At 39.6% G+C, this 7920-nt stretch overlaps 1 long non-coding RNA gene across 1 annotated transcript; it reads left to right on the top strand.

Annotated features, from left to right (window-relative positions):
• Window positions 1–353: 353 nt before the first annotated feature.
• On the top strand, window positions 354–5017 carry LOC139747091 (uncharacterized). Its single transcript, XR_011712310.1, has 3 exons — window positions 354–855; window positions 3189–3334; window positions 4956–5017. It is a non-coding gene; the product is annotated as an uncharacterized lncRNA (long non-coding RNA).
• The last annotated feature ends 2903 nt before the right edge of the window (window positions 5018–7920 follow it).

The following is a 7920-nucleotide window of genomic DNA, read 5'->3' as shown; positions in this document are numbered from 1 at the left end:
GTATCGTCAACATTTGAATATAGCCTTTTTATCTATGCCTCTTGGATGATTAGATAGTGTAGGAATGCAATGTAATGCGCAGTTTGTTGCTGTCATATAGGTTTACACATGCGACTCACAAAAAATCATTTGAAAGTTAAATATCACGTCAGCTATCGATATTCTTATAGTCTCATATTTTGGATCCTAGAGGTTTGATCTCTTTTTCTATTTCTTTTCGCAATATATTTTTCGAAGCGAACATATGAAACTTTACCTAAGATATCTTACAATCATTTGATCTTCTTCAGTCTATATATAATGTGTATCTGACAAGTCCCGTTCCATCAAACAGGTTGAGATAATGAGAACTCAACTCTTGGTATTATTGCTTGTCCTCAAGTATCCATCATGCTGCAAAATGCAAGTGAACACAACACGGAAATCACACTGTGACTGGATGATCTATCAAGAAATGATACCCTGTACAGAAGATGTCTCTAGTGTTACCCCGAGCCTGCAGTTGGCAGACGTGACGTCAGATGTAAATATGACGTCACGGCTTTCGGCTGTTGGGGTGGCTGGACATGGCATTATGTCGGAAGATTATCTACCACAGTCTACAGCAGCAGTAAGGAAGGTGGAAAGCAGATCATCAAGTCGGAGAGAAAGGAAAGAAAAATATTTGAAGATTCTTGATGTACAAAACATTATTAGAGTTCGGATGATTTCAAGAGATGCGACTTCACTGAGTCGCTTGTTGGTAGCATTGATCAAGCAAGAGCTGAGGGAGTGTGACCTGGTGTTGGCTTATGATGGTGGACACAGTCACCAGAGATCCTGAAGATACTTCTGCTGGTGTCTAACCCACGACAGGTAAGTGGTATGCTAGTGCAACTACACCGGTATATATGTACCAATGGTAAGTATCTTATTGTCTATGAAGTTTGAAGAATTAGTAAAGCTATAATTGCTGCTGCCGAATCCTCGAAAATCTTGTGACCTTGAGTCTTCATGCTTTTAGTGGTCGTACATGTTCGTCTCACAAAGCCTCAGTAGGTTTAAGTTCCTTTCTTTCATGATTTCTATCATTTCATCTTTTCCTCTCATTGCAGACTAGCACATTGTAGAATTTCTTGTGGTATTCTTGACTTGACATGCAAATCCATGATCCTCTCCACACCAATTAGTCACTTGGTTGGTCATCCTGTTTGCGAATTACGTTACGTTGAGCTTGACGTAGCCACTAGTGGCTTGCTGGGCCCATCCCGTTTCCTCGGAACTGCTAGTTAGACAGTTCTTCCTGTTTATTGGACCACTTACGGTTACAGTTCTCCTGTAAAGCATTCTCAAGGCAGACAATCTGGTCCGATTAAACTGTTAGACTTGTGCAATGTTGACTAGTCCCTTGTCCATTACATAATCAAACCTGCGACACATCAAGCTAGTACATCGGAATACCAGGGTAAAACACCCAAGAATACTGCGCGAACACTCATTCAGCTGCTCCCAAAACACTTGCCTCTCATGATCTTTCTTCTCATGTCCAGGTGCATATGCACCAATAATCACCCATTTCTCTCCATCAACTTTCAGTTTTACCCATATCAATCTAGAATTTACTTTCTTACAGTATCACATACTCCCACCACTCCTGTTTCAGGAGTAGTGCTACTCCTTCCCTTGCTCTTGTCCTCTCACTAACCCCTGACTTTACTCCCAAGACATTCCCAAACCACTCTTCCCCTTTACCCTTGAGCTTCGTTTCACTCAGAGCCAAAACGTCCAGGTTCCCTTCCTCAAACAAACTACCTGTCTCTCCTTTTTTCTCATCTTGGTTACATCCACACACATTTAGACACCCCAATATGAGCCTTCGAGGAGGATGAGCACTCCCCGCGTGACTCCTTCTTCTGTTTCCCCTTTTAGAAAGTTAATATATATATATATATATATATATATATATATATATATATATATATATATATATATATATATATATATATATATATATATATATTCGCCATTTCCCGCATTTGCAAGTTAGCGTTAAGAGCAGAGGACTGAGCCAAAGAGGGAAAATCCTCACAGCACGTCAGAAAGTCGACTCCGATTTACCTAAAACGATAATGAAGAGGCTTAATTTGACCACCGATGGTTAAATCTTGTCTTTCTGGATATGCCATGGTCCCGCCCACTTACTTTAGGCCTATATGGGGAGACAGGCAGCCCATACCCTGACCCCAAGAACACGTCAAATCAACTAGAAGGCATCTTGGAAATATCTATCAATCAAAAGATGTTATGTTCAGATGTGGATCGTTGAGCACAATCTTACCATTGCACGCGCGACAGTTAAACCCATTTCCCGAGAACGCTAACCGGACGCCATAACCACTTGACCACCAATGGGCTATAATGCTCCCCATTCCCCACCCACTCCTGTACTTCATGTGCTTTTACCAATTACCATTTTGCATTTAGCTTCTAGTATCTCCACTTACAACCTTTTTTTTTTCTTTTCAACCTCGTTCACTTTCACAACCCTCTCCCTACCTATGCCATTTTCATTTCCCCTTCCCCCCCACCTTCCAAAGTTTCACCAAACCCTCACCCTCGCCTCTACCATTAAATGATCAACCATCCAACCAACTGCCTCTTTTAACGTATCCACATTAAATATTCTCTCCTTTGCACTCTTGTTATTTACTACTTAGTCTAATCATTCCTGCTTACAATGTTTCTTAGATATAAGAATATATCTAATCAGTCCACTTTCAGTATCAAGTCTCTTTCAACAGAAATACAATGGATTCAGTCATCAATGTCACAGCTACATTAGACTTAATATCAACCATATTTACGAGCCACTCTGAAATGTTTACAGTAAGATAAGCGACTGGAATTGGTGTAATGCTTCGAGTATGTCTCTGTTAGGTGGGTATATGACAACCTGTTTGTTATGCAGGACAAAACTTCTCTTTATGCAGGACAAAACTTCTCTTTATCCAGGACCAAACTTCTCTTTATCCAGGACCAAACTTCTCTTTATCCAGGACAAAACTTCTCTTTATCCACTCGGCGATGCAGCAGGCCACAGACACCAACAACACACTCTGCTCGATATGTCTCTCTCAGCACATTCAGTGAGAGGAGCCGTCAGCATAAGAGAGAACCAGGTACATCGTCTGTCTCCATCTCTTCAACAGGTGATGCGCATCAAAACCGCTCGAGACTTTCGGGAGATTAAATGGGAGTCATCAATGTGTCGAGGTTACCTCTTCCTTCTTGACGATCCTCAGACTCTTCTAGCCTTCGCCAACGTTTCTCATGATAAATGGGATTATGATGGCAGGTAGGCAGGAAAACTATGGGAGACAAACTATCAGTTACTGTTTCCAAGGCAAAGCTCGTATCTTAACTGCAAAAAAAACACACAAAAAATATTTGCATGAACACAGACACATCAAACACAAGTTCACAAACATATATTGTGATTTGATAACTACCTATTTATCTTATTATCTATCTATCTACCCAATTACCTCCCTATCTATCTATCTATTTATCTATCTATCTATCTATTTATCTATCTATCTATCTATTCATCTATTCATTTTAGGCAACACATACAAAACACACGCAGCAATTACTTCCCACACCAAAAACATCAGCACAAAAGAAACAAAAAAAGGAAATGCCATCAGAACACAAACTAAATCCACATTTGGACAAAAAATCACGAAGCATCTCTAAGAACGAATGATCCACTTCCATCTGAACTACGCTTCATCAACTTAGTAGAGGATGTGTGGATCAGGTGTTTGATTTGAAGAATGTATGTGAGAAATACTTAGAAAAACAGATGGATATGTATGTAGCATTTATGGATCTGGAGAAGGCATATGATAGAGTTGATAGAGATGCTCTGTGGATGGTATTAAGAGTATGTGGTGTGGAAGGTAAGTTCCTAGAAGCAGTTAAAAGTTTTTATCGAGAATGTAAGGCAGGTGTACGAGTAGGAAGAGAGGTAAGTGATTGGTTCCCAGTGAATTTCGGTATTTGCAGGGTGCGTGATGTCTCCATGGTTGTTTAATTTCTTCATGGATGGGGTTGTTAGGGAGGTGAATGCAAGAGTTTTGGAAAGAGGGGCAAGTATGCAGTCTATTGTGATGAGAGGGCTTGGGAAGTGAGTCAGTTGTTGTTCGCTGATGATACACCGCTGGTGGCTGATTCGGATGAGAAACTGCAGAAGCTGGTGACTGAGTTTGGAAATGTGTGTGAAGGAAGAAAGCTGAGAGCATATGTGAATGAGTGCAAGGTTATTAGGTAGAGTAGGTTGAGGGAAAAGTCAACTGAGAGGTAAGTTTGAATGGAGAAAAACTGGAGGAAGCGAAGTGTTTTCGATATCTGGGAGTGGATTTAACAGCGGATGGAACCATGGAAGCGGAAGTGAATCATGGGGTCGGGGAGGGGACGAAGGTTCAGGGAGCGTTGAAGAATGTATGGAAGGCGAGAACATTATCTCAGAAAGCAAAAATGGGTATGTTTGAAGAAATAGTGGTTTCAACAATGTTATATGGTTGCGAAGCGTGAGCTATAGATAGAATGGTGCGGAGGAGGGTGGATGTGTTGGAAATGAGATGTTTGAGGACAATATGTGGTGTGAGATGGTTTGATCGAGTAAGTAATGAAAGGGTAAGATAGATGTGTGGTAATAAAAAGAGTGTAGTTGAGAGAGCAGAAGAGGGTGTATTGAAATGGTTTGGTCACATGGAGAGAATGAGTGAGGAAAGATTGACAAAGAGGATATATGTGTCAGAGGTGGAGGGAAACCAAAACTTTTCAAGTCGTTTTCTATGTGACTGAAAAGGAAAGATCATCAGTGCGAGAGACAACATATTAGGATTAGAAGTATTAGGAAATTATATGAATAAGATCCAGTTCTCGTTATGAAAGTTCCTTACTTACCTCAGGTTTGTTTTGGTTGGACCGTCATTGGAACATCTGGACGCCCTCGCAGCTTCAAGATATGGAAAGAAAACGGAACATATCTTGGGAGTGGTGAAGGTAAGAGAGAAATGAACAATATTTGTACGTTTCTTGAAACAGAACGGATGACTGAATGCCCTAATGAAAGACCATCTCATGGTCTTTCATGGTTAGTTTCATTATCAAGCCCACTGGTTGGCAGTATGTCAGATTTTAATATCATGAACGATGTAGATTTAGTTGATAATTCAATAACCTAAAAATAATATATTTCAAACTTGCAATTTTTGATGGGTCATTTCTATTCATTAAAGTTCCAATTGACGTACTAAAATATCTTGAGAATTCTTCGGATGGCATTTGATTCATATGCTACAAAGTCTGTTCCTTAAACTGGTAGAACTGTGCATCATAAACAGTATATCTGAATTTAATGGAGAATGTTACACTGAGAAGTTCTGTATGGCAATGAGTAACCCTCTTCCACCAGATATTCATACGTGGAAATTTTCTTAAACAACTACTAAAGAATATTTTACCCTCTAAGGCAATCTGGTTTAGTTATGTAGATAATCTTTTTTGTGGCTAATGAGTGAAAATTTACAAACACTTCTCGCCTTACTTAATAGTTTTACCGTCTTTTATCAAATCTACTACAGAAGTAAAAGGTTATTATATATTTCCGTTTCGAGATTGCTTCATCCATAGGGTGTGCAACATGTTTCAGTCCAGCATTTGCAGAAAACCCACTAATACTAATTCATATATTCATATTACTCAGCAAAATATGATCGAGTTAAACATTGAGCATTCTTATCCATTTTCCTTAAGCCATTACGTACATTGCTGAATACTGGATCCAAGTTAAAGTATCGTAGATCTCTCACCGACAAATTTCTTAATATGGCAAAGATAACACAACACATATACTCTTAAGTTTTGCCATTTAATGATAATTTCACTTTGGTTTCCAGTTTACTCAATGCTTTTAATGTGAGTGTAGCCTTCAGCAATACCAATACTACGACTTTAAATATAAATACTCCCCAGAAAATTCTGGGGAGTTTATATATATATATATATATATATATATATATATATATATATATATATATATATATATATATATAAACCAGCTGTACTGTAGCTTATGTTCTCCCTCACAGTCTAGCACCGAGGGGGAGTGGATGCTGTACATAAACCAGCTGTACTGGGGTCAGGGAGTGAGGCGCATCAACACTTGGCGCCACCAAAGGTTCACCCACCAACTAAATCTCTTCCCTGACAAACTGGCTGATCTTCAGGGAGCTGTTCTTAAGGTAGTGTGGTTATGATAACATCCGAGTATCATATTAGTATTGTAAATGACCTCCAGAATTCCATACTCATGGTATATCTACTGGTATAATCCACACGACTCATTGAAGACTTACACCAGCTGCAAGACAGATGTGGTGTGTATGGTGGTTGCTGATTAGGGAAGGTATGCAACACTAGGAAAGATTATAACCCTCCTTTGTGTCAATTTCCATACAATTAAGCGATAAAATCAAGGACTGTAAAGATAAAACTCGAGGACCACGTCATGAGAATCGTGAAATCCAATCTTATCTTTAGAAAAACAGATGTTTCTATATCACACAATGTCAAGAGACTCCAAATTATCCTCAATAGTCAAGCCCATTATAGAAAACCTCCACATCTAAGTCGATTATGTTATGATCAAGCGATCTGTGGCAGGAAGCGTCAGAGCGCAGAACAGAAGAGGAACTGAACTTTCCTCTCATACTCTCAGGTTTCGACGTTCATGTTTGAGCCGAGTATCATGTATCACCGGGCTCCAAATGGGACACTATTGTTTCGCTATGGGCTGGATGTTGCTGTGACCCAGACCATTGCTCAGACCCTGAACTTCACTATCGACTTCACGGAGCCACCTAATGGTACTGTATGATTTTTAATCGAAGTTAAAGGTATTGCTTTATGCACCATTATCATCAAACAGATATTACAGTCCTTCAAAATTCTCATTCCATCTCCTGTCTTCGTCAATAACTGTTGCCTCTTCCTTATTTGCACCCTTTACTGATATTTCTGTTCGTTCTCTTGTTTCCCCTGAACACTATCAACCTTTAGAATATCGCATCTTATTCTCCCTGAAATTGACTGATACTAGTTCACACTTACTCTCATTTGCCCTCTTTTTCAACCCCTGCATCCTATATTTGACTTCCTGTCAGCTTCTCTTATACATTTCCCGATCACTTGCACTCCTTCCCTGTAAGTACAGCTCATGTACCTCGCTTTTTTCTTTTCACAAGCAACTATACTTTATCTCACCACTCATTATCCTTTCTAACCTGCCCACTTCCCACTTACTCATGCCACATGCATCACTCGCATATGGCAGCACTGATTCCCTAAATACTTCCCATTCTTACCCAAACTTTATTTACTCTCATCTTTTGCCATTCTACACTCAATCTCTCATGGTATTTTACCTCCCAAGTCTCTTTTCTAATCTCACATTCTCTCACCACTTCCTTCTCATCCCTCACGTTTCTTCTTTTCTGAAAACCTCTTAAAAATCTTCACCCTCGCCTCCACGAAGTAATGACCATGCATTCCATTAGTTGCCCCCTCATTACATGCACATACATATACTTGTGTTGGAAAGGATCACAATTTTGCGCGTGATCAAGATATTCCTATGAGTCCCCTTGGACTCATAGGAATATACTTGTGTATGTCCCTCTTTTTAAACAGTATTCCCCTCACAGTATTCACCTCACATTTGAATCATCCATCACTAATACCCGATCTCTTACATCAAAACCACTGGCACACTAATTCAGCTGCTTCCAAAACACTTACCTCTCACGGTCAGATAGGTAGGTAGACAGTCAGAAAGACAGATTGATAGATAGATAGATAGATAGATAGATAGAT

The sequence above is a fragment of the Panulirus ornatus genome, chromosome 67, assembly GCF_036320965.1.
Source record: "Panulirus ornatus isolate Po-2019 chromosome 67, ASM3632096v1, whole genome shotgun sequence".
NCBI lineage: Eukaryota > Metazoa > Arthropoda > Malacostraca > Decapoda > Palinuridae > Panulirus > Panulirus ornatus.
Note: the sequence above shows the minus strand (reverse complement) of the source record. Positions and strands in the feature narration are given on the sequence as shown.